Source organism: Seriola aureovittata, chromosome 2, assembly GCF_021018895.1.
Source record: "Seriola aureovittata isolate HTS-2021-v1 ecotype China chromosome 2, ASM2101889v1, whole genome shotgun sequence".
Lineage (NCBI taxonomy): Eukaryota > Metazoa > Chordata > Actinopteri > Carangiformes > Carangidae > Seriola > Seriola aureovittata.
This window is the reverse complement of record NC_079365.1, coordinates 31,332,501-31,348,953: the sequence shown is the minus strand read 5'-3', so window position 1 is coordinate 31,348,953 and position 16,453 is coordinate 31,332,501. Positions and strand designations below refer to the sequence as shown.

General features: G+C 41.6%; 1 protein-coding gene across 2 annotated transcripts in view; it reads left to right on the top strand.

The window, feature by feature from the left end:
* The window catches only part of rims4 (regulating synaptic membrane exocytosis 4), a 46,337-nt gene that overhangs the window by 6,705 nt on the left and 23,179 nt on the right, over window positions 1–16,453 (top strand). The gene's annotated exons all lie outside the window — the stretch shown is intronic.

The window sequence follows — 16,453 nt, the reverse complement described above, 5'->3', positions numbered from 1 at the left end:
ATGTTGTTTTTGTTCATGACTGTGTCCAGGCAGATTTTTCTTTTTAAAAGTTTCTTTTTTTATGCCTTTTATTAGAGAAGCAGAGAGAGAGAGAGAGAGGAAAGTGGGGGGAGGGGGAGAGAGAGAGAGAGAGAGAGAGAGAGAGAGAGAGAGAGAGAGAGAGAGGAGAGAGAGAGAGAGAGAGAGAGAGAGAGAGAGAGAGAGAGAGAGAGAGAGAGAGATGCAGCAAAGGGCCGTGGGTCGGATTCGAACCCAGGCAGCGAGCCACCAAGGCGGCAGCATTTTCTAACATCCAGTATTTACATTATGATGTGATTATATGTTAAATGTTTGATCCCGTGGGAAACAATCAGCTGATTAACAGATGATTCATCCCACAGTAAATTAATTATTGACGTTTTTAACGATGGACGGGGAAGTCGGCTTCTCAAACTCTCTGCTTCATGTCGTTAAAATGAAAATCTGTGGGCAAAATGAGACGCTGGAGGATGTGCTGTTGGACTTCAGGAGCAGATGAGTCATCTGTTGTTTGGAAAGACAAAAGGAAAGATTCGATGAAACTGAAAATATGTGACAACACACACAAAAAAACAGAAGCCAGAGTCACATGGCTGATCTGACGGGCAGATGTCCACTTAGCTGATAATGTTTGCATTTAGCTGAATTAAGTGTGTGTGTGTGTGTGTGTGTGTGTGTGTGTGTGTGTGTGTGTGTGTGTCCAGCATGTATATTTTACATGCTGTCATATGTGTGTTTTGTGCTGCGTTCATGTGTCACAGAGACAAACTGTGAATGTAAGTCAGTAAAACTACGGTAAAATTAGACCCAGATTGGTGTGTGTGTGTGTGTGTGTGTGTGTGTGTGTGTGTGTGTGCGTGCGTGCGTGCGTGTCTGTGTGTGTGTGTGTGTGTGTGTGTGCGTGTGTGTGCGTGCGTGCGTGCGTGCGTGTCTGTGTGTGTGTGTGTGTGTGCGTGCGTGCGTGCGTGTTTGTGTGTGTGTGTGTGTGTGTGATGAGATTGTCAGTAGGATCAAACATTTCCTCAAATCGAATGCATTAGATGATGTAATGTATTTTTACTGCTCCATCACATCACTCCTGACTTCCTGTTTGGTTTCTATTGGATTGTCTTCTCCGTGCAAATGGAAGTAAATGATGAATGTGTTCTATAAAATAATAATAAATCTGATAAGAACTCATGTCTGCACGAGCTGCTGCTGCTAAGTGGGTCAGAGAGAAGTTGCAGTTTACAGCCTGAACATTAAACTGAAGGACAGTGAAGACACACAGTGACTGACAGCTGATGTCAGGAGTTAACACGACACGTCATTCTGATTTCTGTAATCGATTCAATCCCGTTTCACAAGGTCCCGGTTCGATTCACTTTTCAAAAACTATGTAACAAAATGCTTCACAAAGACAGAAAAAAATGAAATCAATAGATTTCCAAAAGAAGAAAAACAGATAAAACAGTTCAAACAATCATCATCATCTATAGCAGACGAAGTGTTTCAGAGGCAGAAGTGGACCCTGCACCGGGGTCAGCACAGACCACAGGTGTGTTTATTGGCCTCTTCCTGTGACTGTTAGAAGACGGTGCTGTTGTTTATCCGCCGCAGCGTCGTCAGTGGTTACAGTTTCTACTGGAACAGTTTGTCCGTCGGCTCGGCTGAAACCAGCGGCTGTAATAATCTACATGTGAAGTCGGTCATGTTGGCCCAGAGTCTCGAACACCTCTCACACCTGCTGCCGCTTAGAAACACACACACACGACCATCAACACTTAGCTGCTTTGGTGCAATCTGATTCTGATTCTGATTCTGATTCTGATTCTGATCTGAAGAAGTGACCAGTGGATGTGTGAGCTGCGTATCAAGAACCCGGCCCCGCTAACGAACCCACGGCGGGTTCGTTAAGACGCATGTATTTCAATTCTGCTTTTCGATTCCAAAAGCGTTTGCATATTTCAGCCGTACTCCCGAGTGAAGAGCAGTGAGCATTTTAAGGTCAATAAAAGTTTTACTTATCTGCCAGGACCTGTCAGGCGGACCTAATGTCTCTTGGTCGTAGTAAGCTACGTCAACAGAGTGTGGAGTTCATCTGGTGTTTACGTCCTGGACCACAGCTCAGAGGTTTGTCTTAGCTTCACTAAGAAAGACAAACACACAGCAAAATACAACTTCTGCAGGAAAAATGCTCCGTGCAAAGGAGGAAGCTCCTGCGATGTGACGCAGCAGTTACTGCAACACGGCGTGAATTTGAAAGAAGGCGCCTTGTTGGATGTGTCGCTGTCTCCGCCCACAATAAAGCCCCAGATAGAAGCAGCGTCTCATGTTCAGCTACATACATGTTGTTTCTATTTATTTAAATAGTTCTGGTTTGTAGTTGTTTGTTTTTTTATGTGTGTATCGTTTCTTTTGTGACGCCAACCAGGAAGAGACTGATGAAGGGCGGCATGCTGGGAGTATCACCTGTACGAATGTGTGAATGAGTTTTCAACTTGCCGACGCTGTTTGTTCTTCTGGGCGTTTCCACGGAAACACAAACATCTAAACATCCCCTCACACACACACACACACACACAGATGTAGGTCCTCTCATGCCTATACAAACACACACACACACACACACACAGGTATGACAGCAGTGTGAGGTAATCAGAGCGGAGCGGCAGGCCGTGGTTTGTGGCTCTCAGTCTAATTAAATGTTAATATGGCGGCTGATTGTGGCTGACTGCAGCTAAATAGAGGCCTGATTGCAGGTTAATTCTCTCTCTCTCTCTTGTTGTCTGTCTCATTGTCTCTCTGTCTCTCTCTTTCCGTCCACTCTTCACCCCGTGGTTTAATAATCCTGTTTGCAGGTTAACTCTGTGTTTCCACCTTAAATTGTCTTTTAATCGCTTCCCCTCGTCTCTGCTCCGATGCTTTCTCTTCCCTCGCACTTCAGTCTGTTTTAGTTCAGACATGTTGGAAGAACGTCTGTTCTCTCAGCAGCAGAATAAAAATAGAACGTAGAACGCCGGAGAACAACAGAGCTCCCTGCTGTTTAAATACGTCTGAATTTAAATTTACAACATCAGACATAATGAATCATCTTAGTGACCACAGACTGTGGATAAAGATGGACGTCGCCTCTGCGCTTCACCACCCACAGGTTTCTGAAGCTCAGAGTGAGCTGCTCAGAGTGAGCTGCTCCACCGTCAACATCTTGGCAGCGTCTGACTCCGCCCCCTAACTCCCAGCTAATCCAAATATGGTCAAAGAGGAGGGGCCTGTGTGGAGCTGCGACTTTGATGAATGTCGGTTTAAAAACTGTGGCTAGCATACGCTCCCGTTAGCATCGTTAGCAGAGGTTGAGTGAAAGAGGAAGCTGTGGTTTTTTATTTATTATTTATTTTTTGACGTGATTCTGTTCCTGGTCTGAACGTGGTCCGATCCAGATCCTGCAGATCCAGCAGAGGGTGGTCGGCTAAAATAAATGAAACGTCGTCTGTGTCCGAAAGGAAAGAAAACAGAATGAACAACATGTTCAGATATATCAGTACAGCTAGCTCGTATTCAGGAATCCGTTTAGTTGTTTCATCGAGTTAATAACAGATTTTAAATGTAAAAGTGTAAATCCACCTTAAAATACCAGTAAATCTAAAGGGAGAGAAGGTGAATTTATACTGAATCAGAATCTCAACTTCTCCTCACGTGTCCGTCTCTGACCTGAATTTCAGTTTCACTGTTTTTCCTCTCGTGTCTCACAGATGATCACACACACACACACACACACACACACACACACACACACACCACACACACACACACACCCTCCTGCATGTGTTATCTAGCAGCTCAGGTGTCAGATCTCTCACTCTGACAGCTGAGGTGATTCTCCCGCTTCACAGATTCAATGTAAAACTTGAAAAACGCTCGTCGTCCCGTCTCCGTCATCTTCATCATGTCCGACTCTGAACAACATCCAGCGTCCACTGTCTCCAGATGTCGCTCACTGTCCCCCAAATATTCTCATCCTCTGGTTTCCTACGTTTCCCAGAATGCTTCTTGACGGCTCCCTCCAGAGGTGGAGAGAGACGCTTTGTGTTTGTGGCCTCGTTGTTTTGGACCTGTGTCTCACCGACACTAATTCAGACATTAGGACGCATCAGGACAGAGGTGTTGAATCACAAGTCGAACACGTTTCTTTAATCTGAAGTCTGTAACTTCTCTACATGATCATATGATAATGATTGATAATGATTCAATAATAATCGTTTTATTTCATCATGTCAAGGAAAATAACGTCTGTGATACGAGCACCTCCCGTTCTCGTGGACACGATATCTCAGAAACGCCTTCACAGAACTTCTTCAAATCTGGCACAAACATTCACCAGGACTCAAGGATGACCTGATTAGAGTTTAGGGGTCAAAGGTCAATGTTGTGGCGACCTCACAAAGATTTTGGCCTTGTAAACTCAATATCTCACGAACTCCTCAAGGGAATTTCTTCAAATTAGCTTTGTTGACTTAAAGTCAAGGGTGAACTTAGAACCATAGAATTTGGTGGCTGAAGGTCAAAGTTCAAGGTCACAGTGACCTCACAAAATGCAGATTTGGCCTTGTGAACACAATATCTCTGTGACACCATGATGGAATTTCTCTGACATTCACTTGGACTCAAGGATGAACTTATTAGATTTTGGGGGTCAAAGGTCAAGGTCAGTGTGATATATTATGATATATATATATATATATAATATTCTTTATGACTGTGGATAAACAGTGAAGGTGATGAGATGTCACTCAGTCGTCATCAATGTATCAGGATAGAAAGAGATGAAGGGAAGGAGGAGGAGAAGGACTGAGGGATGGAAAGACGCAGGTAGGAATAGAGGTGGAGAGAAGAAAGCATCAATCATACATCAACCTGAGGTCACATGCAGGGAGGGAGGGAGGGAGTGAGGGAGAGATGGAGGGAGAGGGAGGGAGGGAGGGAGGGAGGGAGGGAGAGATGGAGGGAGAGGGAGGGAGGGAGGGAGGGAGGAGTGGTAGAGGTGAAAACATCAGGAGGGAGTGAGAATGGAAAAATGAAAATGTCTCAGCGGGTCTCCTTCTCCCTCCTTCCTCCTGCATCTCTCCTCTCTGTCCTCCCTCTGTTCACTCAGTCATCACTCCATCTCTGTCTTCAGCCCTGCTGTCACATAACGGGAGGGAGGGAGGGAGGGAGGAGGGAGGGAGGGAGGGAGGGAGGGAGGGAGACGGGGAAAAATGAAATTTAATTTAATGAAAGAAAAGACAGGAATGTGAATGTGGCCATGATGAAGAATGAGGTCGCGAGATGTAGAGAGGGGAGAGAGAGAGGGGAGAGAGAGAGGGGGAGAGAGAGAGAGGGAGAGAGAGGGGGAGGGGGAGGGGGAGAGAGAGAGAGAGGGGAGAGAGAGAGAGGGAGAGAGAGAGAGAGAGGTCTCTGGTGTGTTTCTGAGCTGCAGAGACGACCCAGAAAAGTCAGGAGTAAAAAATGGACGACCAAGAAAGGAGGTCTATTCTATAGGGGGAGGGGGAGGGGGAGGGGGCGGGGGGGCAGGTGTTCATCTGTTATTTGAGCAGTATGGCGGCAGGGAAGGTGCAGCATCAGTGAGTGGTTGTTGTTTTAACGCGATGGTTAAAAGCTGCAGCACGTCAGGAGAGTAGAGATGAAACGGTTGTTATTAATACATTATAACCTTAGTTAATTACCGTGGTTAATTACCGTGGTTAATTACCGTGGTTAGGTCCAGTAACAGTAACAGTCAGTAGCAGGTGGAAGCAGGGATAGGTGCAGGAGAGACACGGTGAGCCGGTGTGACAGGTGTGACAGGTGTGACAGGTGTGACAGGTGTGTCTGCAGCAGGTAAACCCAGCACTGCTCCTGCTCCTCACGGCACAGACGTGTTGGACCTGTAATTATGGAAATCTTTAGATGCAAACACTTGGTGAAATGATTTCACGTTGTGTTTTATTACTTTTTGAAAAATGTGCATTTTAACAACAGTTAAGAATAATTGATGATGATCAGCTGATCAGACTGAGACCCTGATACAGAGTGTTTCCTGTCTAGAGGAGGGGGAGAGAGAGAGAGGGGAGAGAGAGAGAGAGAGGGAGAGAGAGAGAGAGAGAGGGGAGAGAGAGAGAGAGAGAGGGGAGAGAGAGAGAGAGTGTGATGTCACTCAGACCTACAGCAGGTTTCTATGTGCAGGACCTGGAATATCTGAGTGAACCGTCTTATATATTATAAACATTCACACTGTGTTTGGAGTGAAGTCACATAAGATCAGCCTTCCTCAACGTGTGCTGGAGTAAATGAGTTAAAGTATCATGTTTTAAATGAAGTATAATTATTTCATTATTATTAAAATGATTCTTTTTAATGGAAATAAGGAACATTTTTGCAGTTTTTTGCAAACTTTCATCACAGTTTTTAAGAGAAGCTGTAGAGAATCAGGTTTTTTAGCTGCAACAGTTGATGAAGATCAGTCAGAGTGATGCTCCTCCTCCTCCTCCATCAGGCCCGACCCTCCTGACAGACTGAGAGCAGGAAGTGAAGTTGTCGTGGAGACAAAGGCGGACGAGACTGTGCAGCCTCCTCGTTACATAATGAATGAGAGTGACTCCTTCGTTAACGTCCGTGCTTTGTGTCGTAATGACAGGAAACGAGTTGATGAGCACAGCTGACAGGCGGTTAACTCCTCCCTCTCAGAGTCCAACACCAATCAGACTGAAGAGGAAGAAAAACACCCAACGACTTGTTGTAACCTTTTCTCTCAAGTCGCTCTCCAGCTGCTCATCCTGCCTCCTCCTTCACCTCCTGCTCTCTCTCCTCTTCATCTCCCTCTTCACCTCCCTCTTCACCTCTCTCTGGGTTTCTCTTCTCTTTCTTCCTGTGCCGCCACGTTTCAGACCCACAGTTTAGATCCGTTTGTCGTATTCAAGTGTCTGAGCAGTTTTCATTTAACGTTAGGGTCATTATTATTAAAAGGCCTAAATGAATAACTTGACTTTCTGATAATAAAAATAACACAAATGACATGAAAATAATAAATTATTCACTTTTTAACATAAATAAAAACAGACATATTTTAAGATGCAGTCTGTTGTCATGTATCATTTTTCTCTACTTTATCTGCTCCTTCAAAATAAAAGCGGATGAAGGTTTTATACAGTTAGAGAAAGATGGAGGTTTTAAAATCGTCATCACTGACTTGAAGCAGCAAAACTACAATCTCTCTCAAACCTTGAAGAAGTAGTTTGGATTAATAGCACACCTGTCCCCGTCCATCCAGTGTAGCACAGAGAAACCACCTGTCTCTGTCTCTGTACCTGTCTCTCTCTCTGTGACTGTCTCTGTCTCTCTCTCTGTCTCTGTCTCTGTACCTGTCTCTCTCTCTGTGTCTGTCTCTGTGTCTGTCTCTGTCTTGTCTCTGTACCTGTCTCTGTCTCTCTCTCTGTCTCTCTCTCCGTCTCTGTCTCTGAGTCTGGTCACGGGACCAGAGCTGTAAAGGTTAGAGAAGCTGCCTCCGTTGAAATAGAAACGCTCTGTCAAACTTCTCAAACTTCAAATCGTTCTCGATAATTTATTTATTGATCATTGCTGGATGTTGGGACAGGACGGCGTCTGAGTCCAGATCTGAAACATGGTGGTTCCACAGTGACTCGCTCTCCTGTTCAGACACACTGAGGATTGTTCATGAAATGAAGTCGTAGACTCAGACAATCCATGAACGTCATGTGGCTCTGATGTCATCAGGTCCCGCCGAGGAATCTGAGTGATGTTATAATTTACTGACATCACAGCTCTGCGTCTGTGGTGACAGATGTTACAGATGTTCGGTCTCTCGTCTCTCTTCAATGCGGTCGTGCTGAATGAATGAATGTGTAGATAATAATAATAATAATAATAATAATGATAATAAACATTATTTTCATAGCACCTTTCATACATGAACCAAGTGCTTGACATGAAAAGACAAAATGAACATGAAACATTGTTAAACTCTTTGATCTGAAATGAAAAACATTAAAAACATTAATGTAAGATAAAATATAAATCGTTAAATATTCAGACATCAGTTCTAATTTAATCTGTTTATTCTGGATGACACCTGCACGCCGCAGGTGTCACGTCCCTCTGCTTCAGCATGTGAATGAAACGAATGAGGACGAAGAGGACGGCTGTAAATGTGTCGTCACGGCGATGAAGATGAACCGACTGAACTGAGCAGTAAAAAAGCTCTTTACTGCAACGAGCACGCAGCTCGTTACGGCGTCTGCTGCCTCGTCCAGTTGTTGTTTGGCAACCGGCTGTTTGTTGCACAGTGTTTATGAGCGGGGAGCGTTCAAGATCGTTCCTTCATTTAAAGATACACCCCCTGATTTAGTTACTGCTCTCAGCTCGGTGTTGCTCTGCATTCATCACTGAAGGGATTTATTTGTAACATGACTGACACAAATCTCATATATTACTAGACGTGGGAAACATCCGCAATTTAATATTATTGAATATCAGCTTATATGATATATAATAATCATGGATTATTGATCATGAAAATAGTGCCACAAACTTTTTATCAATAAATTTCACAAACATATGCAACCTAATAGATGTGTAAAGTAACATGAAAACATTATTTGCATAATGATGCATCATAAAAGAAAAAAAATCATAAAATGAATCATAATAAAAATTAGCTTTTCATCAAGATTCATCAAGATTAACTGCACAATGTACAAATTATTTTTATTATTTGATTAATTCAGTCACATGATTAAAATATTTTTTTGATTTGTATAATTGTTATTGTATTTTTATTTATATTTTATTATTTTTATTTTTATATTTTCGACAGGTAAAAAGGCAGAAGGAGAATAAATGAAGTTAATGCAGAAAACGAACAAACAACTGGACAAATTCAAACATATTCCATTATAAACTACAGATAGACAGTCCCTCATATCTGTTAATAATTATAATATAATATATATAATAATACTTTGACACCAGCTTGAGTTCAATCTTTCAGAAGCTGTGGGTCGTTTGAGAGAAACTCACATCGACTTGTGAAGAACAGCAGGAACAGTGTGATGTGTTGTCATCTGATACAGCCATAAAAGTTTTATTGAAACAGCTGTTAGAGTCAGAGAGGAGAAAGTGCTGCAGGCAGGAAAATACCAACATCCAGAGTTTAGATTTCCCTGATCAACAGTTCAACATTCAGAGACGTTTGGAGAAAAATATTGGATAAAATCAGCTTCAACATCACAGCAGCATAAATGATGTGCACAGCATTGATACAAGACACAACACTGATTTCTTCTTTGTGTTGGGTTTCATCATTTTGAATTTGAATAATTAATTTATGATTATTAATGTGCTTTAACTGTAAATAAATGTTTTTTATTCGATAAAATATTTATTCAGTAATACTATGTTATAACACTATAATTAGCTTCCATTCTATCAAAGAACATGTCATATATAAAGTTATAATATAAGAATCAAGTTGTAATTCAATGAGAAAAAGTCCTAATGTTTTGACTTTTCTTGTGAAATTACAACTTTATTCTTGTAAAAATTATGACTTTATTCTCATCATGTTATCACACTTTTTGTTGTAAAATTACAACTTAATTTTCATAATTTTTCTTTCTTGAAATATTATAATTCTGTCCAAATTTCAGATTTTGTTCCTAATACTCCGTTGCCGTGGTAATGAGGCGACACTGATTAAATGTGATCAGGTCAGGTTTTGTTTGTTTTGAACAGCTGATTCTCTCCTTCCTGCTCTTCCTCCCTCATCTTCATCACCTCATCTTCATCACCTCCTCTCTCTTCTTTTCATAAAACTGTGATTGATGCGTCTCTTCGTTTTCCTCTCTGTCAGTGAAGACAGAAAACACAGGGTCAGCTGATATTTATATGCTAATGTTAGCGACCGCTGCTGCTGCTGCCGGGATAATATCACACAGAAAATATAAATATACAGAGGAAACTCATTTCAACACAAACTGAACTTAGAGAAGTTTTTTGAAAAACAAAAAGATGATTAAAAAAATAAATAAATAAAAAGATGATTTTAAAAAAGAATAAAAAAATAAAGACAAAGAAATAAAAAGACGATTAAAAAATGATTAAAAAAATTAAAAAGATGAATTAAAAAAGCAATAAAAAGATAATTTAAAAAAGATTAAAAAAATAAAAAGATGATTAAAAAAATAAATAAAAAGATGATTTAAAAAAATAAATAGATAAAAAATGATTTTAAGAAATGAAAAAAATAGACAATTAAAAATAAAAAGATGATTAAAAAACAATAAAAAGATAATTAAAAAAAAGATGATTAAAAAAAGATGATTTATAAAAAGATTTAACAAAAATAAAGGTTTAAAAAAATAAACAGACAATTCAAAAATAAAAAAATTATTTTAAAAACTAAAAAAAATAAGTTGATTTGAAAAAATGAAAAAATAAAAAGATGATTCAAAAAAGATTTAAAAAAATAAAAAGACAATTAAAAAACGATAAAAAAAATAAAAAGATTATTTAAAAAAGATAATAAAATATAGATGATTCTGTCTGTCAAAACCAGTAAGAAGCCGAGCTGCTGGATTCTAAACTACAAGCAGTAAAATCCTCTGGTTTCCTGTATCAGGCATCAGTGCATTCAGCTTCCTGTCTGGTTTGTTGACATAAAGTGTCACTGTGCAAAATCACAGTTATTTTCATGTTATTATTACACAACTTTTGTTGGTATAAGATGACAGGGCCTTGTAGCTGCAGGGTGAGAGGGAGGCTGGACGAGGAGGCTCAGCTAAAGAAACTGAAGAGAGCTTGTGGGGGATGTGACTTCTGCAGAAGTAAATGAGCTTTTTAAGGTCAAGTGTCAGTGAGTTTGAGTGGCGCTCTGGTGAAGGTGTCCTTAAAAATGATGTCAGTGTGAAACCACTTCGTCACCGTTGGCTACAGGAGCTCGTTTTCTAATTTCATCAGGTCTTTGTTGTAGCTCGGTCTTTTCATTTCCAATAGTCCTTGCTCAGGCATTTTCCTGTTTTTAAAAAGTCCTTGTTGGACTCAGGACCAGTTCTTCCTCTGTGCTGCCCTGCAGTCTCAATACAGACCTTGGCGGGAACAAATCACCACAGTGCCAGCTATAATAGAGGAGGGAGGACTGTGTGTGTGTGTGTGTGTGTGTGTGTGTGTGTGGTCAAAGACGAAGCCAAAATCGTGTTAAATTTATTTCATTGGAAGCACCCCCACACACACACACACACACACACTCCTCCCCCTTCTCTTAAAGTGATTTATTCTCCTGCAGCGACACAGTGAAACTGTCCAGTCATCGCTCCAGAGTAGAAGAAGAAGAAACAGGAAGCAGGTGCATAAAGAAATGGATTTTATCAGCACTAATATTTTAAATACAGTCAGTGCGTTCAGTACGTCACAGTGGTTAAATGCAGTGGTTAGTGCAACGTAAAGATGCATCTGTAGATTTAATTCAAAGCTCCTCCAGTGTAAAGGTCTGTGTCCATGTGTAGTGTGATTATAGATCAGCTCTAGCTTCTATATTAATACTGTGAAAGTATCAAAGCCTCAGTCCACAGAGAAATGCACACAGCCTGTATTCAGAAACTGAGCCTTAAAACCAGCCGTCAGGACTTCTGCAACTTTGTGATGTCACAACAAAGCAGTCACCAAGCCCCGCCCACCTGGACCCACCATCCAAACCTTGCAGGATTTGGTTTCTCTGAGTGTTTTTACCTGAAATCTGCTTTATTTTTATTGGATCACTTAGAAAACAGTCAGAAAACAGTCAGAAAACAAGCATAAAATATTGAACCATGTTGAAAAGAAACAAAGTTGATGTAAGAACAAATGAAGAAATAGAAACAATGTTAAAGAGCCAGATGTAAATAGTGAAGTACAATTAAAGAACTTCAATTATATGTGTAAATATTCACCCAAAAAAATACTCTGACTTTAAATGACAAAATAAATCATTTGTAATAATCTTTAAAATGCTGTGTTGTTCCAGACCAGCTACAGGTAATGACCCTGACACACACGTCTCAGGGTGTAAGGAGACAGATGTTGGCCAGTCAGCAGCTGTTTCCTCCCTCTGTGACCAGCTGTTGTTTATTTGTCCCCAGATGTTAAAGTCTGGTCCGGTCGTATCACATCTGGAAGCTCATAGTCTCAGTAATTGGAAAGTATGTTTTTGTTCAGTTCTTTTACGTCGTTCCCTCCGTGTCCCGTAACAGCCACAACATCTGTAACATCTGCAGGAAATAATTTCATCATAATGGATTATTACACTTCACTGTGTCTTAAATCTCCCATGTGTTTAAATGGGAGCGGTCTGTTTTGACAGTGAAATCTGGCTTGTCTCTGAAGTGACCTGCTGAATGTGGCTCACAGCGTGTGATGTGGAGCGCCCGCTGTGATGTGGCACAAAAAAGTGTCTGAAAAGTTGTGATGTAGCGATCAGAGAGCCGGGACTCATTAGTTTGTCTCCCAGCAGAGAAACATTAATGAAAGCAGAGCGGACACAGAAATAGCTGCTCCCCATTCAGCCAACACACTGACTGACAGACAGGTGGGTCACACCTGGTGGCCCGTAAAGGACTGAAAACACACATGAAGAAACCGTCTCACCAGAGAGTTAGCAACATGCACATGAGCTAGACTGAACTAACAGCTGATCATCATTTAAGAATAAATGAACAGTAAGATAAAGTTCTTCATATCAATATATATTTGATCTGTTTTAATATCTGTTCAGTTTGACACAGTTTGATTTTAGTCTATTCACCAAAACTCTGACTTAGCAGTTAGCAGTTAGCGGTTAGCGGTTAGCGGTTAGCTCACAGCTACTGGAAACAGTGGGAATTGTTTAACAAAATCATCCAAAAAATGCTTATATTGACATGTTTTATAATAATAATAATAATTATTATTATTATTATTAGATGGATTAGATTAGATGGATGAATCAATAGATGGATGAATCGATGAATAGATGGATAGATAGATGAATGGATGAATGGAGTGGGTATCAAACAACTTCCAGCCGTGATGGTCTCAGTTTCACACTCTCTACACCATCGTACGGCGTCCCGCTCCCTCCTAACCACGCCTTCTGAGCGCTGGTGACGTATCCCTCCGCCCACGCTGAGCTCATCGCAGCAGCGTGAAGACGGAGGCTCCGGCTCCTCCTCTGGGTGACATTGGTAAAAAAAAGAAAAGGATATAAAACAGAATAACACATTTAATCTTGGCATAATTTCACATAGCCGGTCTTCGGTAACCTCTACGGACGAATGAGCGGTTAAATAAAATAAAATAGATGTTGTGTAATATCCAGAGAGGAAGTGCCCCGTCACTGTCGGCCCATTCATTACGAGAAGAGAGGGAATCTGGCAGAAGGTGCTTGTCAGAGTGAGATAGAGGAGAATGAGGATCCTGGGAGCCACTGAAAGAGTCGCATTTATTTGAAGAATGACTTTCTCGTGGAGGTACCGCCGCCGCCGCCGCCGATGACGAGTGATGACTAAGGCTGCGGGTGAATAAGAAGCTGCTGTTTGAAACCTCCTGGCACAGACGACGAGTCGGAGCTAATTACTTTATCGGTAGATAAACATTTTTTAACCTTTCTCCAAATGAAGGGTTCTGCTGAGTACACCATGCTCTTTTTATTGGGCTGTATTACATTAAATATTACACCCTGGATTTACTGCACAGTCCAGGTCCAGAAGCCAGGCTTTAAATGCCTTGCTCAAGGACACATTTATGGATCCAGGAAGAGGTCAAAGTTTAGGAGCCGGTTTATGTTCAATGATCAAATGGATAAAGACTGAAAATTGCCAAACTTCTGCCACAGAGAGAAGAAGAACCAAGACCACAGTCCACTTCCTGTTTCCTGTTACGTCATCCTCTCACACGGGGCGACATGGATCTAGTGAACCTGGGTACGACAGCAAGTTCAACACAAGTTTATATTCAAGAATAAAACGTCAGAGTGTAAATAATGAAGCTGAGCAGCACGTTGATCAGTTCATCGTTTCATGCTGCGTTCCTATTGGTTGGTTTGTAGGTTGTAGGAGGAGCCACATTATGAGACGGTCATCCTAAATTTGTGGCGTTGACAGAATTTGTCCCAGGTTGTCTCTGGTCACCTTCATCGCCATGGTTACTATAATAACAGTCATGGCTTGGTAATGTTTAGAAAGATCGTGATTAAAATACGTACTTCCTCAACATTAGACGATCTCTGTTGTCATGGTTACAATAATGACAACAAACGGTCATGGATAATAGAAACAACACGGGAATCGAACACACCGCTCTCCCGTGTCACATTCATCCGTCCTCCGGACCTGGACTCTGTCTCTCTTTATACGTCACCGACACTTTTCCCTTCGCTCCTGTCATCATCACTACGACCACTAGATGTCGCCTAGCAACAAAACCTGACAATGATGTCATAATGACCTGTGGGCTCAAAATAATCAAATGTGACAAAAGGGAAATTAATTATCTTTTTATTTTGTGTTAGTTTCTTCTGATCAGAGGAAATTGATTCACAGCTGTTTACAGTATGGATCACTGTCACGTGACCACGTTCCCTCCTCCCCGCCCTCTCAGGCAGATTGGATGTTCTACATCGTCTGGAGTTACCCGTGACCTGTGGGAGAGTTATTGATCTGAAGTCTGCAGCTGCCAGTTCTCTGATTGAACCTTCGTATTGATTAGACATTTCTGTCAAAGAAAATCTTCATTCATCATTGGTTCATTAATGAGTTTTTAACCTTCTGCACTGGAGCTGACCTGCACACACACACACACACACACACACACACACACACACACACACACACACACACACACACAGTGCACAGTCTCAGTCATTCTACATAATGTGTTTTAATCTGTTATATGAAGGTTGTGAGAAATGAATGAAGCCTGGATTTAATAAAACGAGCTCGTCAGAGTAAATTAGAAAATTAGAAATTCAAATCTTTAGTCAATTTAAAGATTCATCACAATGATATATGATTATGAACATATATATATATATATATATATACATATGGTGATGAAATAATCATCAGCACCATGATTGTGTTTCCACCTTGAACTGCAGTGAACCAATCACAGTCTCAGATTCAGGGTTTCATACGTCACAAACCTCAGGAACCAATCCTGTCAGCTTGTGGGGACTGGGGGCGGGGCTAAATACACCTGAAACCTTGTCAGTACAGCGAGAGCGTTAGCATTAGCACAACCGCTAACACTGGGGCTCAAGGCCTGATCCAGGTTTATCAATCAGGAAGTAAGAGGAGATGAAAACATGTGAAACTAAATATGAATCACAGCAGAGGATTTTCACAGATTTTAAAACACGTCGGGAGGAACAGGGGTGTGACTCCTGAGTGTCCACAGCCAGGTTGCTGATTTGAGATTCTGCAGTCATTAAAGTCTGAACAGGTGCAGACCTGCAGCCATCTTGTTTTCACGTTGTCCGTCTCGTTGTGGTGGACACGATGTCTCAGAAACACCTCGACAGAACTTCTTCAAATTTGACACAAACATTCACTAGGACTCAAGGATGAACAGAATAGATATTTAGTGGTCAAAGGTCAAGGTCACAGTGACCTCACAAAACACTTTTTAGCTATTACTCAAGACAAGATTTCCCACAAATGCTTCATATTTTCTGTGACTCTGGATGAACAGGGATGTAACCTGAGACTAGACGAGTGATGGAGGCAGTACTTCTAGTTAGTGTGTTCTAGGTGTGTCCCAGCAGGTGCAGTTAAGTTTTCCGACATGTTGCTGATGGCAGCTGAAACAGAAACAGAGAGTGAAGCAGAGGAAAGAGAGAAAGCATCAGTGATAGAGAGACAAAGAGAATCAGTGTAGAAATGTTGTAAATAAGAGAAACTGTCACTCTTGTATATTTTAATCTCTTACCTTGATTGCGAGGACAGATTGTCTTTCACGGCGCTGCAGATGAAGCGAGATAATATCCCATCAGCCCCATGAAAGGGCTCGATGTGTCTGCCGCAGTTATCCACCTGCTGTATTAGTTATGTAACTCCACTGCGCCTCAATACACCACCTGTGACAGGAGGTGACAGCAGGTTACACACACACACACACACACACACACACACACACACACACAAACAGAGGAAACAACACGCCTCTGTGTTAAAAGGCTCGGAGCATCCTCGGGTTCCACCACGGTCTCCGTAGTAACAGCGTAAATGTCCATGGCAACCGTGTCTGTGTCACTACTGAGGACACAAGCTGCGTCCGACACCACTCCCCTCTCCACTCACTCACCACCTCCATCAGTGTGACTACAGTAACCGACAGCAGCAGCTCACTGACACACATGGAGGAAACACAGATCACACACACACTCGGGAATCAT